General features: G+C 41.9%; 1 protein-coding gene across 2 annotated transcripts in view; it reads right to left on the reverse strand.

Annotated features, from left to right (window-relative positions):
* Positions 1-20,865, reverse strand: part of CASZ1 (castor zinc finger 1) — a 623,486-nt gene that overhangs the window by 545,800 nt on the left and 56,821 nt on the right. The window contains exon 1 of one of the 2 annotated variants that reach the window (XM_033921949.1): positions 3,531-3,609. The exons of the other annotated variant lie outside the window; for it this stretch is intronic. The gene's annotated coding sequence lies outside the window, so the exon portion shown is untranslated. Of the gene's footprint in view, positions 1-3,530; positions 3,610-20,865 lie in introns of those variants that run through there. 2 annotated transcript variants of the gene reach the window in all.

Here is a 20,865-nt window from a genome sequence, read left to right on the forward strand (position 1 = left end):
CATTGAGAAACAAAAGGAAAACATATTTACATATGTACTTCATTAAATTGATATGTAAATAGCATACAAGTGTCAAGTTTATTTAAGCTTGATATATCGTTTAACATTCCTTCGTGGTTTACATAATACAAAGATAAACATAAATTAATAACAGCGGGGTCTGACATATAGAGTTAAAATATAAAACAAACCATAAGGGACACTTTACAGGATAGGTATATTTACATTGTTAAAAAAAAAAAATTTGATGGAGGAGGAAAAAATAAAAGGGTATGTTGCATAACTAAAATCAGGCTTCAATTCTAAACCTTATACGCATCTCTGAAAAGAAATGTATGATTTGAATTTAATGTATGATTTGAATTTAGCAGTATTGGTTTCTTGCCTCATGTTTAATGGGAGTAAGTTCCACAACATAGGAGCTACCACTAAGAAGATTGTTTCATGGGTCATATCGCACACTAACTATCAAATAGTAGGACTTGGAAGAAGATATTGATGAGATGATTGAAGTGCTCTAGGACAGTGTTCTTCAACCACCGGTCCACGGTGCAATCGATGCGGCATTTTCTTCGAGCCAGCTCCCTCTTCCTAACTGATTCAGTGCACAAAGCCACGGGCAGTGGCTCCTACGGGGCATCCTGCGCCTGAACCGGAAGCCTTCTATTTGAAGTTGCAACATCAGAGGGAAGGCTTCCAGATGAGGCACGAGACGTGCAAGGTGTAATTAGTACTATTATGGAGGCAGGGTCTGGGGTGGATATTGGATAAAGATGGGCAGAGTCTGGCCCACGACTTAGCCCAGTGTTCTTCAACCGCCGGTCCATGGACCGATGCCGGTCCATAGAATAATTCTTTTATTTCTGCCGGTCCATAGGTGTAAAAAGGTTGAAAAACACTGCTCTAGGAGTTGTATATGGAACTAACAGACTGTCAATGAACGTGGGTGAGGGTATGGTTTTTACCTTAAAGGTGAGAAAAAGTAATTTGAAGGTAATCCGGTAGGATATAGGCAACCAGTGGAGTTTTTTTATTTCTAGAAGAGGGGTGGCGTGCTCATATTTTTTTTGCATTACAGCTCATTTTTATTGCTGTGTTCTCAATTATCTGAAGCATTCCGAAGCCTTTTTGTATATTTCCCTAGTAAAGAGAATTACAATAATCCAAATGAGAAATGACCAGCGAATGAATCAAGAATGTTTAAAGAGATTTTGAGTCCGGAAGTGATGAAAGGAAACAAATCATTTTAAGTTTAAAGAAACATTTCCTAACTACTGAACTGATTTGTGTGTTAAATGATAGTTTATCATCAAGAACTACCCCTAAAAGTTTTATAGTAGATTCAAATTGAATTGGTGTTGACATATGTCAGATTGGAGCTACTAGGGTTTCATTTTCTCTGGTAGGAAATAATAGAGATTTGAATTTACTGATATTTACGGACAGTAAGTTCTCGGAAAGCCAGTTACTGATTAAATCCAATTTCTGGTTAATATCCTGAATCTCCGACATTTTGCATTTGGATAGGGTGGAAAAGTTGAATATCATCGGCATAAGGCTGACGGATTGCGTGATTGTGAGAAGTGGAACAAGAAAAAGGTTGAACAAATACCCCCAGGTATTTAAGGATCACCCTCCAAAAAGCAACAATATGGTTACAGCCCCACATACCATGTATAAAGGAGTTAGGAGTCCATCTAGCATCTCCTATAAAGATCAGATGACAGACACCCCATACAAAGGAGTCTAAGTTGGGAGACATACCCACAGCATAGCACCGATATTGACATTCCTGCAGGTCATCCAATGTCACCCAAATAGGGATGGCGTGTATGAGCCCAAATAGCTCCGATGAAGTGATCTCTTAAATCAGGTTGCTTTGGAGGCACCCAATCCATTATCCAGCAATTTGTTATGAAGTGAGGCAATCAAAGGAGGATCCTCAGTTGGGGGTCATATGCAAATCCTCCAAAAGATCAGCAACCTTCAAAATCAAAGAGGCTGCCAGCAAAGATTTTATGCAGTGGCTGAACTACCTATAAGCAAAGTCATTAGACCAGGGAGCATTGTGGCTCCGCAGAGAAGCCAAGAACTTCAGAAGCCCCCTACCCCCTCAGTAAGGACATGTTGTATTTGGCCAAGTCCCACAGACCCCCAGGAGCGAAAACTGGAATTCTCCATTCCTGGGTAAATAATAATAATAATAAAAAATCAACCCATGTATATTTAAACATAAATTCCCTGGGCAATTTTCAAAACAGTAGTCTGTAAATACTTTTGTTTTGAAAATTCTTGACATTCTCACAGGGAAAAATTTGCATGCATTGTTTATGCATGTGCTAAGTTTTAAATTCCTTCCTAAAGGATGAAGGGATACACGATGTTTACTACAGGGTAGTCAGTACACTGCTGTTTTATTGAGATGAACAATAATTGATGAGGTGTTTAAATCAAATAATAGTAGATGGAACTAATACCGAAGTAGATTTTGTATGCTGTAGGTAAACGGTTTGAGCTATCTTTCTGTTAGAACTAGGGACTGGATTTTCAAATGTAGAATCCTTCCTTGACTTTGAGTTATCAGTGAAGGAGACTCTACTAGACAAATAGTTGATTTTTTTTTTTTGACCGACCGCTAATACAGAGAAGGCAATCAGATTTGATGAGGCAAGTACAGGGAGGGCAATATGAGGGTCATGGAGGTCTTGCCATATTTCTTCTTCTATAAGGTTCTTGATTTTGGAGGAATGAAGGAATAAAATAAGCCCTGCTCCCTAGTGAATGCTGAAAAACATCCGATTCTTCTCTATACTGGCTTGGGCTAGAGCAGTGGTCTCCAACTCCAACCCTTTGCAGGGCCACATTTTGGATTTGTAGGTACTTGGAGGGCCTCATAAAAAATAGTTAATGTCTTATTAAAGAAATGACAATTTTGCATGAGGTAAAACTCTTTATAGTTTATAAATCTTTCCTTTTGGCTAAGTCTTAATAATAATGTTGTCATATATAGCTAAAGAGACATACGATCAAGAAACTGTTTTATTTTACTTTTGTGATTATGATAAACATACCGAGAGCCTCAAAATAGTACCTGGCGGGCCGCGAGTTTGAGACCACTGGACTAGAGCAACAGAAGTGTCTTGCTGATCCACAGACATCTACTGCTAGAGGCTGCTAGAGGATTGTTTGTTCTCCAAGTTCAATGTATTCATAAGCCAAATGCTGAATTTCTCTGCAATCATTCTGTGTTGCAAAAAAGGGGCATCTATCAAGAAATAGCCCCACTTCCAGATCTTCAGTTCCACCAATTCCAGTTTCTCCTTGTTCATTTATAAAGATCACCACACATTTGAATCAAACGTCTCTTTCCCGACAGCCCAACAGCAAAGATTGCTCTTAGTTGTAATATACTTTTTCCTTCTCGTTCAAATTCCTGGAGTGTGTAGGGTAAGTACATGAGCTCTCCATCCTACACGTGATGCATATATGGTTAATGGTATTTAGTGCTAGAATTGTGGGAATGAAAGTACCTGAATCAGGTTGACATATGCTTGCCACCTTTGCAGGATGCACAGAGTCCAGTCACAATGTAGTCTATACTGGTCTTCCCAATTTCCAGATTAAGGGTTTGCAATCTGTTCAAAATACAAGCAAAGAAATATGATCATATCACTCCACTACCAATTCAACATTGGCTTCCAGATGCTTTTAGAATTTGGTTCAAAATTCTCACTCTTGCACAAAGGGAGCCAATTCTGAATATAATTACCTAATTTTGTTTGTTCCTATGTTGTTGCATGATTGAATCTGCTTGTCTAGGATTAAATTTGGAGTTCCATTCCCTTTTCTGTTTATTTTAGATTGTAAACCGCTTTGCCTTTATGAGCATGTTAGTCTGGTTGATACTCATATAAACTCATGCCAGCAAAAGTAGCTAAAGCTGGTGTATGCTTATCAAACACTATTATCATTAAGTTAGTTTAGTTTATTGTCATTTCTAGCCCGCCTTTATCCAAGGCGGATTACAAAATAAGCCATCTTCTGAACTGGTTCGTGATATGTTCCTTTATAGGTTTTAATAACAAGGGTTTAAAAAAAAAAAAAAAATCTCGTAATCTGTTTTAAAGGTGTTGGATTATGTTGTATTTATGTTTATATGTTTTATCATTTAGGTTATAAGCCCCCGAAGAAGCCGCACAGGCGAAACACGTTGGGCACTGCTCCTGGGAGCATTTTCAATAAACTTATTCATCCTCATTTGGTCTACCTGTTGCTTTGTGCTCCAAGAAAGGACAATGGCCCGTGACGTCGCCTTAAACCTTTCTCGTAAAATAAATTGTTCAAGTCTCTTAAATCCAAGATTAATCTGTAACCTTCCAACTCCTTTGGAATTATGAAATATTTGGAGTAGAAGATCTTGTTGGTTTCCAGCTCTGGAACCTGCTCCACTGCTTTTTCTCATAACAGAGACTCCACCTTTTGCTGTAGGAAGACATTGTAATGTTGGCTCAGTGAAGCAGCAGGGATGGGATGATCTGACAAAATCTGAGAAAAATGCAGGCAACGATCTTGACTTATTATCTTTAATAATCCTTTGTCCTTTGTTATCAAAAGCCAAGACTTGCTGAAAAGCTCTAGCCTCCCTCCACTGGAAGAGATGGATGAGTATTCTTCCCGCAAAAAGATGAGTAAGCTTAGGCTGTCCCAATAATTGAATACGTGGCTCTCTCTTACTCCTCTCATAAGGATTCAGAAGTTGCTGGTGTTGTTTCTACTGCTGTCTTTGCCTATAATATTGCCAGTAGCCCCTTTTCTGATATATTATGGGGCAGGTTGCTTCCTCGACTAGGTGGATAGTTCAGCTGTGGCAGATGAGAAAGTCTGGTGGTAGGGCAATACCCCTTTATAACTTCCACTGTATGCAGATCTATACCATGCATATCCATTAATCCACCATATATGCAGATGTGACTACCAAAGCACTAATGGATAGATTGCAATTCATAAAGCTGCTGAGCCATTTTTTTTTTTTTTAGCTGTGCTCTCTTTGGGTTTCTCTTGGAAGGTGTAGGGAAATCCAGTGGAGGGGGCTAAAGGTCTTTCCTCTTGCATCTCTTGAAGTGTCTTGCCCTTAGTGACATCTTTTCATAACAAAATCAATTTGGGACACCAAGATTCAGTAAAGCACTTCTAGTTCATAATAGACATTTTCCACTCACAAGAGAACTGTTTGAAACCTAAGCCTATCGAGAAGTAGTATTAAAGGCCGAACTTAATTTTTAGGGGAACCTTTAAAAAAAAAAGTTCAGCTCAGAGGCACCTGAGGTGAACTTGGACAGAACAGAGTAATCAGAGTATAAAACTCTTCAATGGCAAATTGCCAAAATATAATGAGAAAGCGTAAAGAGGATAAGTCTCTACAGGTCACCAAAGATTTGATGCTGGGATCCTGCAAATTAAGCATGAATTCTGTATTTTCTGTTTGCTTTCTTGGCCCTCACTGCACACTAGTGATAGAATGAAGTGCTCTGTTGCTGTGATGATCAGATTTGTGATGTTTGTCTGTTTTTATATATCGTGTTTTATGATTATGTATGTGCTTTAGTAATCTGCCTTGGATAAAGGCAGACTATAAGCAATAGAAGACAAAGTGTCTATTTTGGCAATTACATTCATAATTTCCATTATAGAATGCCAGCATCAGTTGCCATTTACGTGCCAACATTTAGGCATGGCTGCTTGTACCATGTCCATCGCTGGTGCAAATGACTACAACTACACGTAACTGTTGGCGTGCTATAACTTTAGCATGTAAGTCCTGGGCCCACCCAACCCCAACCATGCCCCACCCACAGCCATGCCCCCTGTGCAATTGGGCTAGAGAATTTGCATACTAAGTTTATAGAATACTACAGACCGTTATTTATGGTAGTATGAGTCCCAAAAATGTTTGTGAACCATGAAATCATGAATAATAAAATGTTCAGTCTTTGGGAAAAGAGAGGTTAGGCTCAAAACCACGGAAGTGAACAGTGGATCCTTTTGAGGAAATAGGATTAGGTTCCTGCATGGGACAGCACTTGAAGTGCCTGTAATTCACTCTCCAGTCACTTGAGGGCTTTATCTGGAAGCAAAGCCTGACCGCGCGGTGAAAGTGAAAACAAAAAGCTAAATTTTTAAAAATGCCGGTCCATGAAGACGCGAACACAGCGGCACGAATAGGTAATATTAGTTGCAACTGATGCAACCACATAGGCAAAATCACGCACTGTGAACGCATGAATAACGAGAATGGACTAAGTGAAGCTATGCACCAATTAGCACCAATTAACAACCAATTATGATAATTGGTTGATGACAATTAGCAGCTAATTTGTCAAGTTACACGTATAACTGTAGGTATGGTATAACCTGCGCCTAACCGCTTTGCACGCTTAGCGTAAAACTGAGCACGTAAGATTATAGAATGGGTGGGAAACTGCATCTAGGGGACAGCATGGAGGAAAATAAACAGAGGTGATTGGCAAGGTACTGATACTAGGCCTAGATTCTTCTCTAAGCTATGAGACAGTTTATCCATGTAAATGCCATCAGGTGATGTCACCTGCTTGTGAAGCTGATTCATTCTGCTCATCAACAAAGAATATCAGTTTTTTTACCAGATAAACTAATATGCCCAAACATCCTGCTTTCGTGTCATACCTACAATATACATAATTACAGCTTTCTCATTCAGATTCCTCATGCCATTCACAATAAGTGCCCAACTTTTCAAACCCGCTTGAGCTACAAATACAGTTTTATTTACAGAAATAATAGAATAAAGAAATTAAACTCCATCCTCAATTACACTTTGTGGAAAGGGGAGGAGAGGGAAGGAGGGTGGTTGGGTGCCATCACCCTGGAGTAGGAAAAAGTTGAGGGTTTTCCTGTCCTCCTCTTGCAGTCAGAAAAGTGCTAAGTTTGTTACATAAGAAGTACGCAATCCTAACTTAAAAATCTACAACAATGTCCATAATAGCCAAGTTCAGGTCCTTGTTTACACAGAGAGAAGGCAGACAGCATCAAAGAAGAAAGGACCTATGATCCAAAATAGCTGGCAAGTCCAAGACAAAGCAAAATGGAACAATTGTCTCTGGACGTCACAAGAGCCATTAAAAAAAAAATGAAAGTTTATTCAAATTAATTATCCAAAATATGAAAACACAAAGTTTACATTTGTCTAAAGTACAAAAAGTATCAATTGCTCATGAGGGTAGCAACATATATCATAAAAATGCCACCCAGAGCAATTGGTACTTTTTTGTACTTTAGACAAATATAGACTTTGTGTTTTCACATTTTGGATAACTGATTTGAATAAAATTTTCCATTTTTTAATGGGTCCTGTGACATCCAGAGACAACTGTTCCATTTTGTTTAGGACTAACCAAGAACAGTAACACAGGCAAAATCGTAGAGAAGAGAACACTACAGAAAGGAACCACACGACAACCAGAGGCATTCAAAGTAGTTGTTAGGGAGAAAATGAAAGCTATTACCTTAAAAAACAGAAGTCTGAATAGTGGAGTGATCCTTGTTGGTTATTTCTGACAAATTGTTATATATTTTCAATAAAGCTGTGGCCAAATTGTTATCATTACCCCTTAAGTGTACGTATTATTATTTATCATCTTGGGTTGGGTGGTTGAGGGCTGCGTCAGGATGTCATGGTTGCCTATGTTAGTAACAAGGTGGAGGGCCTGCGTGCATGGAGCCAACCTTAGAGGTCAGATGATCAGACTTCTTGGTTTCACAGCTGACACCCCTGATGATCAATCAGAAAATGATAATAAATGTGAGGGCACAGCATGAAAATTTTACTCACACAAGGGCCACACTGCAGAGGTATTTAGTAGAGCTGTACGGAATAGTATATTTTACTGTTCGGCCAAAAACGAATAACATAATAAAGGTTCATAGACAACCCCGCGAAAGACAAAGGCGCGCGCCGACAACTGAGCGCAAGACGGAGGCGCGCGCCAAAGAAAATTACAGCTTTTAGGGGCTCCGACGGGGGGTTTTGTTGGGGAGCTCCCCCAGTTTACTTAATAGAGATTGCGCCAACGTTGTGGGGGTTTTGGGGGGTTGTAACCCTCCACATTTTACTGTAAACTTAACTTTTTCCCTAAAAACAGGGAAAAAGTGAAGTTTTCAGTAAAATGTGGGGGGTTACAACCCCCCAAACCCCCCACAACACCCCCACAACGCAGCGTGATCTCTATTAAGTAAAGTGGGGGGGTTCCCCCCCGTCGGAGCCCTAAAAACAGTAATTTTCTGTGGCGCACGCCTCCGCGCTGCGCTCAATTGTCTGCGCGCGCCTTTGTCCCGGCGCGCTTTTGACCTGACACCCATAATAAATAATAATAAAAAAAAATCTGTAGGATTTTGCCCAGTAGAGTCCCAGATTATTTGTATTTGAATTTAAATCACTATTCGGCTGAATACAAATAATGTATTCAAGGCACTATACAGGGCCAAATCAAATCAAATATGAATATTCGGAGCAGCCCTATTTACCATACCATACAGTGTCTTATATCCCACAATTCTCTACAAGGAATCTATGCAGTTTACAATAAGAATTGAATCTAGTTCTTCAAGTTACATTTTTAAGTTAGATCTTTTGGTTGTTAAAGGGAAAAGGTGAAAGGTAGGAGGTTGGCAATAGATAGAAGAGGTATGTCTTTAGTTTCTTGCAGAAGTTAAGATAAGTGATGGGTTGTCTTAGGTACGTTGGCAGTTTGTTCCAGATAAGAGGTCCTTGGTATTCAAAGGCAGCCACAAACGTCTTCTTCCACTGAACTTGTTGAGGCGATGGGAAGAATAATTTGAAACGCAATACTCGTGAATTGAAGACGTATGGAACTTTGATAACAGAAGTTAGTCTATTCAAGTTTTCTCCATAGATCGCTTTATGAACCATTTTGGCTTTCTTGAATTGGATTCGTTTTCTTGTCGGCAGCCAGAGTAGTTGTACCGATTCAGAGGTTGTGGTAAGAGTGGATAGCGTAGCTGGTTTTAAGAAAGGTTTGGACAATTTCCTGGAGGAAAAGTCCATAGTCTGTTATTGAGAAAGGCATGGGGGAAGCTTGCCCTGGATCAGTAGCATGGAATGTTGCTATTCTTTGGGGTTCCGGAATCTTTTGTTACACTTTGGGATTTCAGAATCTTGCTATTCTTTGGGTTTTGGCCAGGTACTAGGGGACTGGTTTGGCCACTGAGAGGACAGGCTATTGGGCTAGATGGACCATTGGTCTGACCCAGGAAGGCTATTCTTATGTTCTTATTCTGAAAATTAGTCTGGGGGCGGTGTTTCGTAGTAGTTGTGGTCTCTTGAATTCTATATAATGAATTACAATAGTCCAGGTATGTAGAAGTGTTGGGGGTTTTGAAATCTCATTGATGTGCTTGACCGCTGTATTTGCTTGGCATAAAATAATATCTAGTTCACTACTGGATTTCTATCTGTAATGTAGTCTGGTTGGGTGTCTTCTCTCCTTCCAGACAACATGATGACTGTCATTAGCACGGTTGGGGAGCAAGGTACAAGAATTTACTCCTGGCCAAATTCTGCACAACTGGGCATAGCAGGATTTGCACAGAATTTTGGAACTCCTCTGCAAGCGCTGCCGGTGACATCTTTGGGCAGACCTATGCGGGCTACAGCTTCCCTCCCTTGCCCGTTTCGTCAGAGCTGATATAGAGGACACAGTAGATCCAGTAAAGATCTCACAAGATCAAAATACTAAAAGATGCAATGTGACTTCCAACCTTTTTGGTCTATTTGGTGCGACATTTTACAAAGAAAATTCAAAACATTATTGAGACATCCACTAGTATTTGCCTAAGGTCACAAGCAGTGTCAGCAGGGATATACAGAAAGGACGGCGCTATGCTCATGTGAGATTGACCGCTTGCTGAATAAATACAGTGCCTATGCCACTCCCCTCCTCCTTACGCTGCTTTCTTAATGCAGAAGTCGGTGGAGTGCCTTCAGCCACTGGTGCTCGGGCTTTTTGTGCATGATGCAGCCACAATTCAAATCCTAGTAGTGCTAATCAGCCCTACAGGAAGAGGTGCACGTCAGGCTGCATTCTCCTCCGCTGCTGAATTTGTACTGCTGGGATGTACGGTGGCCTATGTGGTTCAAATCAGAAGTCAAAGCTAGGCAAGCAAAAGAAGACATGGGCCAATGTGCAGCTATTTTCTCCCTTCTCTAATGCTAGTTAGCAATGAGGGAGGGAGAACATGGAGGGGACACTAGGACAAGTTTAGAGTGTGTTTCAGGAGGTGGAGGAGGAGAGAGCTATGGAGCTGGGGGTGGAATGTGCCACTGGTTTGAGAGAGACAGACAGAGCTGAAGGATGGAGCAAGAATGGGGTTCTCAAGGGGAGATGGGGAGAGAAATCTGCAGGGGGACTGAGAGAGAAATTGTGTGTGTTTGGGGGGGGGGGGACGGGAGGGAGGTAGACTGATCCTGCCAGGACAGAGAGGGAGATCAAAGCTAGGGAAGAGGGGATGAGATTGCTGAGAACAGGAAGAAAGGGGAAGGGCATGAAGCCTGAGGGAATTCTATACAAAATATTACAAATAAAGGCTGTAGAATTTTGCAGAATTTTAAAATACTATTCACAGAATTCCTCCAGGAGTAAAATGGAGAGAAACAAATTAACAAAGCTTCAAGGACACCTGTCTCTGAGGGAGAGACACACCTTAACTTTTAATTGGAAATAAAAAATTCTCTCCTGAGCTCAGATTCTTTGCTAACTTGTTTCTTTCCATCTTTTCTACTTCAACATGCGTCTCTGATCATAGGAAAATCACACAAAATGTTGCCTCTCCCTCTTTCAGGGGTACTAGATAGAATCAGAAAGTACGAAAAATAATTATTTCACAGTCTTATTTCCCTAAGTTTAGATTTGATGAGCAGAAGCACAATAAGAGTCAGCTTAAGGCCTAATTACAGTATCGTCTCCATATTCTGTGCATTTTAGCACTGTAGCCCTGAAAACAGGCCATTTCCCCAAAAGTAAAACTTTGAATACTTCTATTCTGTGTATTTCATTATGGCTTTTGCCACTTTGCATAACTGTAGCTACCCTGCAGGGGGCGTACCACAGGGCTGGTATTCTCCCTAACATTTCTTCTGAATTTTTCAGATATACTGGCACACCACTCAGTCCCAATATCTGTTCTAGTTTAGGATGGAATCAGGTCATAAGTAGGGGATTTGTCTTCTATTCTACTGAAATGGAGGAGTCAACTTCCACATACTCATATGTCTGTAGTGAAGGATCTCATAGTTTCAATTTATAAAACTATAGGGTGACATCTTACACTGCACTGTCTCCGGGGCAGAATGACTGAATATTGTTTAATGGTCTGATATGATGTACACTCTCATGTGCTCTGTTCGGGATGGTACGAATTGGAGTGCGTCACTGTAATGAATTAAATACGTTTATTTCAGGAGTTATGCATGGCTATCGCCCAAAAGTGGCACAGCCATGAGTCAAAGATGTCGTTATTCACAAAAAGCAGCTGTATGAAATAAGGAATCTAGGGAGAACCTGGTGGCACAGAAAGAGTGCATTGGATTGTAATATATTAATACCCGGACCGGCTAATTACTTAATGATGGTGCTGTATGCTATCTGGTGTGAGTCTAGTTTCCGGTGCTTGGGACAGTGGGGGCTGGAAATACTGGAGAAGCATAATTCATATCCAGAAGAAGAAGGTGTCCCACACCTTGCTCAATGATGGTGCCTACTGCCATTCTTTTCATCTAACTGCCTCCTATGCCTGGAATAAATTACCTGAGTTTGTCCGTCAAGCCCCTTCCCTTGTTTAAAAGCAGACTGAAAACCCATCTTTTTGATATGGCTTTCAATCCTTAACCCTACTCCTCTGCCCTCCAACCCAGCCCACTGATTAACCGTTCCCCTTAACTGTATCCATGACATCCTGTTTGTCTGTCTTGCCTGTTTAGATTGTAAGCTCTTTCGAGCAGGGACTGTCTTCCTTGTGACTCGGTACAGCGCTGCGCGCGTCTGGTAGCGCTATAGAAATAATTCACAGTAGTAGTAATAGTGTGAAGAGTTTCAGTCTTTGGGAAGCAGAGCTGAACTTGTGATGTCATAATGCCTCATTCCACCAATAAAAGCCAACCTCATCAGTGATGTCACAATAGCTTGATTGTCCTGTATTGCAGTATATCAGAATAAAGTTATTATTATTACTCCCCTCTGCCCTCCAACCCTGCCAGCAGATTAACTGTTGCCTTTAACTGTATCTACAACATCCTGTTTGTCTGTCTTGTCCGTTTAGATTGTAAGCTCTTTCGAGCAGGGACTGTTTTCTTACTCTTTGTGACTGTGCAGCACTGCGTGGGTCTGGTAGCACTATAGAATTAATTAATAGTAGTAGTAGTGGGTTCATGCATACTTCCAAAGGAAACTATTGTCTGTGGGTGACCCTCTGACTATCACTGGATGGACTGGCTACAAAAGTTTGCTGTTTGTGACAAGGGAAGCCTGTGCAGAAGTGAAAACAGAAATCTCGTTAGAGCAGGGTTGCAGGAGTTCAGGCCTCGAGGACTGAAAAGAGGACATGTTTTCAGGCTATCCCTAATGACTATGCATGAGATAAGATTTGCATACAGTGGCGGGAGTATCCGTGCAGATATAATCCCATGCATAGTCATTGGGGATAGCCTGAACGCCTGCATTCTTTGGAAAGCCCAGTGGTGGTGCTGCACACTGCCATGCAGAGAAAGTTGGTTCAGTTCCCAAATCTTAATTCCTCAGGTTGGTTGGGGCTGGGAGCCTCAACAATTGATCCGTGATGGGGACTGGGACTAGCTGGATGATGTTGGGAGCCCAGTTAGAGGCATGTACTAGATCTGGTGCAAGAAACCTTCAGTTTTACCCCCCTCTCTCCACCAATTAACTGTCAAGTCCCTAAACACTGTGTCCCCAGACTTTGATATTTGAACTCATTCTGGTGGGCAAGTGTGTGTAATACATAGAAATATGAAAGAATGAATGCGGAATTCTTGGGTCTTAGCAATGCATTTAATAAAGGATGGAGCCCATTGACTGCATTTGTTAACATACAATAATAGAGATATATCTTTTATTTCTTAGATTTCCTTACACATCCGGGGGGGGGAGGGGAGGGGAAAGTATTCGGAAGAGTTTAAAAATATTTAAATATAATATTGTAATAAATAATATGATTTAATATATTAATAATTGGGAGGAGGGGGAAAATGGATGTTTTCTTTAATAATGTGTGTGCAATATGGTGTATTTTATGCAATCTGTTAAAGTTATATTAGTTGTAATACACCGTCAAAGCTTGAAAATTAATAAAGAATTAAAAAAAATATATATATATTTTTTTTTTTTTATTTTTTTTTTTAATTTTTATATGACCATTCCTGACATCACCTTCCCTAAAACGATCCTATGGAAATAGCATATTTTGGTTTTTTATATATATTTACATAATAAAGGCAGTTTCAGAGGCTATTTATCTATTTGAAAATGATCCATGCTCCCTCTGGGTAAAAGCAACACTGACGGTTCTTTGAATTTGTGGGGCACTTGCTTCTTGCCACCCCTCAGAAGCTGCTACCCTAAATGACTGCCTAGCTAACATAATAGTTACGGCAGCCTGGTAAATACAGGACTTGCTCACCTCTTCCTGCTGAATTTACATAGAAACATAGAAATAGACGGCAGATAAGGGCCACGGCCCATCTAGTCTGCCCACCCTAATGACCCTCCCCTACCTTTGCCTAGTGAATAGAACCCACGTGTCGATCCCATTTGGCCTTAAAATCAGGCACGCTGCTGGCCTCAATCACCTGCAGTGGAAGACTACTCCAACGATCAACCACCCTTTCAGTGAAAAAGAATTTCCTGGTGTCACCTCGTAGTTTCCCGCCTCTGATTTTCCACGGATGCCCTCTTGTTGCCGTGGGTCCCTTGAAAAAGAAGATATCTTCTTCCGCTTCGATGCGGCCCGTGAGATACTTGAACGTCTCGATCATGTCCCCCCTCTCTCTGCGCTCCTCGAGCGAGTATAGCTGCAGTTTGTCTAACCGTTCTTCGTACGGGAGATCTTTGAGTCCCGAGACCATCCGGGTGGCCATTCTCTGAACCGACTCCAATCTCAGCACATCTTTGCGATAATGTGGACTCCAGAATTGCACACAGTATTCCAGGTGGGGCCTCACCATGGATCTATACAATGACATAATGACTTCCGGCTTACGGCTGACGAAACCCTTGCGTATGCAACCTAGGATCTGTCTTGCCTTGGATGAGGCTTGGGCGGGTAAAAAGCCCTCAACAAAATTTTGCCTGGGGTCCCCGAATTTGGAACTTGTGCCACTGCATGAATATGAGCTGGTTTCTTCTCCCAATACACAAACGTGCATGCCGTGGAAATCCATACCTATATTTACCCAGGCAGAGGACAGCAAATGCCTTTGAAAACTGCCCTCCAAATAGGTACGTATATATTTAAAGAGAGTAATATTGTGCTTTAGGCTGCATAACTTCCTGTTTGGCAGAAGACACTCTCTCATCTTCAAACGATTCCTACCGTACAACTAAGTGAGTTTCTTTGAAAGGTTCCCAAATTATGGTTTACTCATGGCTCCTTTTTCCATGTTAGCTGCCAGACTCCACACATGTGACCTCAAAACATACACTGAGTCCCAGTACACCGTCTGGTAGCTACTTAAAACGCTTAGTACAGGTCTAATGTAATCTGTTTTGTGACAACAGGGTCTGGGCCAACTGGACTGTTTGTTACAATTGAAATATAAATATATATATACACATTTCAGGCTGTTTGAAATATTATGTATACACAGTTGGTTCTATGGCACCTGTTTATGTTAATGTAAAGCTCTGCTCAACATCCCTTTCGTATTTGCAAAACCATCCCAAAGTAGCAGAGACATAATAATATATCCTGTTTTAGGGTCAGTTTCTGCAGGTGGATCTTGTTTCACAAACAAAACACCTTCATTATAACCACATTGGGTGTTTCCAGAAATTACATCAGAAAAAAATGCAATTAAACTGTAAGGGGGGTGAGAGAAACGGTTGCTTAATTTTGTATTTTAATTAGCAGCTTATCATAAACTTTAAAGTTACATACAAGAAACATCCCTGAGATTCCAGCAGTACAGTAAAGAACTGTTTCTAATGGATTCTACTTCTCCAGCACAAACCGGACTAAACTAGATTGCTCCCTCCTTTTTTTTTCTATCCCCCCCCCCGAGGATAATTAACAGGAAGCCCGAGAGCCCGTCTCGATGGGCAACTTTAACGTGGAGCTGGGAGGCCCGCGAGGTCGCTTGTCGGGAGGGGGCTGGGGGGCCTTGAGTAGCTTAGGGGAAGGGGGGATAGGATAGATCAGAGGGGGGGGGTCTTTCCTGCTGAGGAAAGATTACATTACATTAGTGATTTCTATTCCGCCTTTACCTTGCGGTTCAAGGCGGATTACATAAGAATTGTTATGATCTTAACCCTTTCAGGACCAAGGGACATATTTGTCCCATAACTTTAAAATCCTATAAATTTTGATTGGGATAGTCTACAGTTCTAAATTTGATATGTACGGATTCCATATGATACTGCCTTTATGTAAACAAACTGGTTCCGACATTCATTCATTAGCGTCGTTGCTAGATTGACGAGAAGATTCACTTGCCACACTGTCCATAAGCCAGAAGTGTGATTTTTTAAAATAAAAATAATGATATTTCACAAAAAAAATCAATTTTTTGGCATCTGCAAGCCCTTTTTACCATAAAAATGTCGTCAAAACCACAAAAATTGGCCTACGATCCTTATGGTCCTGAAAGGGTTAAGAAGTACATATTGAAAAGATATTAAGAAGTACTTAAGAACAGTTTGAACATTTTCTAATTTGCTAAGGAGTAGTTGGTAATGTAGGCGAGATTCGGAACATTATTGGTTGTTGGTTGTTATCATTGTGTTATATTAGTTTTATGTATTTTTTTGAAGAGTAGGGTCTTTGTTTCTTTTTTGAAGGTTTTGTAGTCTGTGGTCGAAGTCAGCAGATTAGTGAGTTGTCAGTCCAGTTTCGCTGCTCTGGTGGTCAGTAGGTTGTCATACATTTTTTTTTCGTTTGACATTTTTGGTTGGTGAGTGTGTGAATATTGTGTGGGTTCTTCTGTGTGTTTGAGGTAGAATGAGTTAGTCGATTGTTCCAATTAGTAAGATCCTGGATTAGCTGGAGACCATGGCCGAAGGAGGCGATGGGAGGATTTAGGGGCGGACCTTAGAGGACCCAAAAGCCTCCGAGGCAGCTTTCCCATCCACCTGCCCGCAAAATGGCACGAGGGGGGGAGTTAGGGTAGCTCGAGAGGCGGTATCCCAAGCTACTGAGCTCATCAAGGGATGAGCGGTGGGCCGACTGGGAGCCGTGCCTGGTGGGTCGGATGACCCTAGACAATGGGGCATGTGGGAACATGCCGCCCTTTGGACTCTTGCTAGCACGGCAGGGTCAGGGGCCATTTAACTGTTACAGTAGCTTGGGACAAGGTGTTGGTTATTGTTACAATTAGTGTTTGTAAAACAAAAGTTAATAATATGTTTAAGTTCAATAAACAGGGCTGCAGCCAGGTTTCACCACTCAACGGATTTGTGTCTTATTGGGGAGTGGGCAGCAGGTACGGGTTAGGGGTGAGGGGTGGCGTTTCAGGGGCGGGTGGAGCCAGCCACTACAGGTTCCGCTGTTACAGACAGAACTGGCCTCTGATGGGTGAAAGTCCTCTCAACTCTGTTCTTTGCCTTAGAGCAGTGCTCCTCAATCCAGTCCTTAGGCCACACCCAGCCGACTGACTTTCCAGGATATCCACAATGAATATGCATGAGAGAGATTTGTAGGCTCTGCCTCTTTGGTATGCAGATCTCTTTCACGCATATTCATGGAGGATCGTGAAATAAACAAAATACGAAAACTGCAGAACCAATGTACTTGGTGCAGGCGCGAGTGACAGTTGAAATCCACATTTGCTTCAAAGAAAGGGGACCCAACACGGTCCGCGTTTCGACTGAAACATCTTCCTCAGGGGCCCCCAAGATTTTTATTCAAAAAAAGTGGATGCACAGAAGGTATGCAGATGCCTATTCCAGAAATAAAGGAAAACTCATTTCACATTAGTCTGTGAAACAGCAGTGGGTCGGCTAAGACACAACCCTCCCATCAGTGCAGAGGAGCACTGCTCATCCCCCCCCTGAAACTGCTGTCCGTCTTGACTGCGTTTCGTTGCAACGGCTTAGGAGCAGCCACAAGCTCTAGTGCAAACCCTTGACCCCCGTATCCCCACTTTTCAATGGCTCCCGTGAAGAAGAACTTCACCTCTCGCTCACACACAAAGCCAACCATATCCACTTTCAAAACATTAACCGCCCAGCGATTCAAACAGCAGCATCCGCACAAAGTCACCAAAGCTATTCATTGAAGAGAGCCTGAAAACTCAACCTGGCTGGGTGTGGCCGGAGGACTGGGTTGAGAGGCTCTGCTTTAGAGAAGCATGCCTTATCCGATCTGGCTCTGGACTAGAGAATGACACGGGGACAAATTTGTCCCCTGTCCCCACGGGAACTCAATTTCCTCATCTCGTCCCTGTGAGTTTTGTTATTGTCCCTGCCACATTCCTGTAAACTCTGCCTTAACCGCACAAGCCTCGAACACTTACGATTTTAAAGTTTTTGAGGCTTGTGTATATGAGGACGGCGCTTAGGCATTGATGGAATGAGGCATTATGACATCACAATCTGAGCTCTAAAACAGTGGTTCCCAACCCTGTCCTGGAGGACCACAAGGCCAATTGGGTTTTCAGGCTAGCCCTAATGAATATGCATGAGAGAGATTTGCATATAATGGAAGTGACAGGCATGTAAATCTGCTTCATGCATATTTATTAGGGCTAGCCTGAAAACCCGATTGGCCTGGTGGTCCTCCAGAACAGAGTTGGGAATCACTGCTCTAGAATGTTGCTGCTTATGATTTTAAAGTGTTTGAGGCTTGTGCAGATGAGGATGGCGCTTGCAGGAATGGGGCAGGGATAGGATATGAACCCGCAAGGATGGGAAAATAAGTTCCTGCGGGACGGAGAAAAATTTGTTCTCCTGTCATTCTCTACTCTAGACTGCTGGGGTTGCTGCATCCCATCCCTACCAAAAGCCTCAGTAGGCACCAGGTAACTCATTTGAGAACCTGGTACTGGTAAGACAAAAATATGATCTCTTTATTCTAAGTGTCTGGATAATGTCTTCAGCTTATTCATTCTCCAAGATTCATATGTGTAGAGACTAGCAAGTTGGGCACATCACTTACCTATCTATATATACACAAACATACATGTCCAGATATACAAGACCAAAATGCTAGATAAACCAGGAAATAAACACACAGCTGCACATTGCGATAGCTTTCTGGTCGACACACACACAAGGAGTAACACTGGCTTATCCACTCCTACCCTAGCTTTGGAATGATTTTCCAACTGAACTAAGAAAAGTTTCTTCTTCTTATATCGTTAGAAAATTGTTAAATCTATGGACACAACATTTTTTAAAAAATTGTTGTTATCTGCCAAGAATCTATTGCGAGAATAGTGCGGAATATAAATAAGTAAGAATAGAATAACATCTTTTTGAATCCGCATGCAACTTTCTTTGTCAGTCTCCCTGTTTTCCATCTAATTGTTCTCTCCCTCTGTCTATCAGGGGTGTCAAAGTCCCTCCTCGAGGGCAGCAATCCAGTCGGGTTTTCAGGATTTCCCCAATGAATATGCATGAGATCTATTTGCATGCACTGCTTTCATTGTATGCTAATAGATCTCATGCATATTCATTGGGGAAATCCTGAAAATCCAACTGGATTGCAGCCCTTGATGAGGGATTTTGACACCCCTGGTCTATATGTTCCACCTTCCCTTATCCCTCACTGTCTATTAAGATGTTTTATTAAGCATTGTGTTGATGTAGTAAATAGCATCACTATGACATAATATGTACTGTCTTTTGAATATGTCCAGATTGTTCCTGTCGTATGTGGCCTTGGGTGAATTTCTTCAAAAACACAGTAAAACAAATCCTACTAAATACATAAACAATCAAACAAACACTGATGAACCTCTATAAATAGTCAAAAAAAAAAATTGGAAGCAAGATACTGGCTAGATGGATTTTGGTCTGACCAGTATGGCAATTTTTATGCTCTTTTGTTAACTGAGCATGTGCAGTCTTGTGTACTTCTTGGCCCCCTTGTAGCAAGCTTGGATAAAATTAACCCTAAATGTTAGTTTGGTGGCTCAATGGCCTTGCTGGGCACTGCCCTATGGAAGGTCCCCTCTTCATAAGAACACAAGAATAGCCTTACTGGGTCTATCAGTACTCAAGGATCTCCCGTATGAGGAACGGCTGGATAAGTTGCAGCTATACTCACTCGAGGAACGCAGAGAGAGGGGAGACATGATCGAGACATTCAAATATGTCACGGGCCGTTTCGAGGTGGAAGAAGATATCTTTTTTCTCAGGGGGCCCACGGCAACGAGAGGGCATCCGCTGAAACTCAGGGGTGGGAAATTTCATGGGGACACCAGAAAATATTTCTTCACCGAAAGAATGATTGATCGCTGGAATGATCTTTCAATGCAGGTAGCTGAGGCCAGCAGCGTGCCAGATTTTAAGAAAAATGGGATTGGCACGTGGGATCTCTTCATAGAGGTAGGTAAGGGTGGGTCATTGGTGTGGGCGGACTAGATTGTCCGTGGCCCTTTTCTGCCGTCAGTTTCTATGTTTCAGTTTCTATCCTGTTTCCACAGGGGCCAATCCAGGTCACAAGTGCCTGGCAAAAACCTAAATTGTAGCAACATTCCATGCTACCGATCCAGAGCAAGTGGCTTCTCCCATGTCTGTCAATAGCAGGTTATTCAGAGGGATTTGAGACAGAATAGGAAAGAGGCAGCCAGCCTCGGAAAGAAAGAGACTACCTTATTTAGCAGGCCTTCTAATTCCCAATCCTCTACAACACCTGCTTTTTTTTTTTTTTTTAAATCACCTTAAACCTCAACAAACAGATTGCATACAGTGCATTTCCACAGAAACGTGGCATTCAATTAGAACTTCTGGTATGGGCCTATATTTTGAATAGCTAGATAGCATGTGCCTTCTTACACTGTGTAGTACAGAACATTTTTTTGATAAAACGGTATCAGTGAACATTTGGTTTGAAAATTCATGTTCTTATCTGAATAAATATGCAATTATTTCTAAGTCTTTCAATGCCACTCCAGTCATATAACCCTCTTTTCTGCTTTCGTGTACAATTCAACCTACTCTTAGCCATCATTCATTCTTAGCTCCTCATTACCTGACTCTCTTGCCACGCACGCGCCACTTCCCTTGATCCGTACCTCTAACGTTCTTGGCGTGAGCAGCAACCTCCAACCTGCTGCTGCGCCAGCGTCGGCTCTTTCTCCAACACAGGTGCAGGTCCAGGAAATGACATCAGAGGAAGAGCCGAAGTTGGCGCAACGGCAAGTTGGGGGTTGCTGCTCGCGCCAGGAATGTTACAGAGGTACAGGAGAAGGGAAGCGTTGTTGAAGAAGTAGGGGGGTGAAGAAGGAGAAGGGGGCAGAGAGTAGGAAGGGTGCCTCACCAAGACAGCACCTGGGGGCGGACCGCCCCCCCCTCCCTTACAACGCCACTACTTCCAGTGTCTCTTCCCTCCTTCCATTTTCGTCACCTTTCTTTGGACCGCTTC

Source organism: Geotrypetes seraphini, chromosome 15, assembly GCF_902459505.1.
Source record: "Geotrypetes seraphini chromosome 15, aGeoSer1.1, whole genome shotgun sequence".
In the NCBI taxonomy this organism is placed as follows: domain Eukaryota; kingdom Metazoa; phylum Chordata; class Amphibia; order Gymnophiona; family Dermophiidae; genus Geotrypetes; species Geotrypetes seraphini.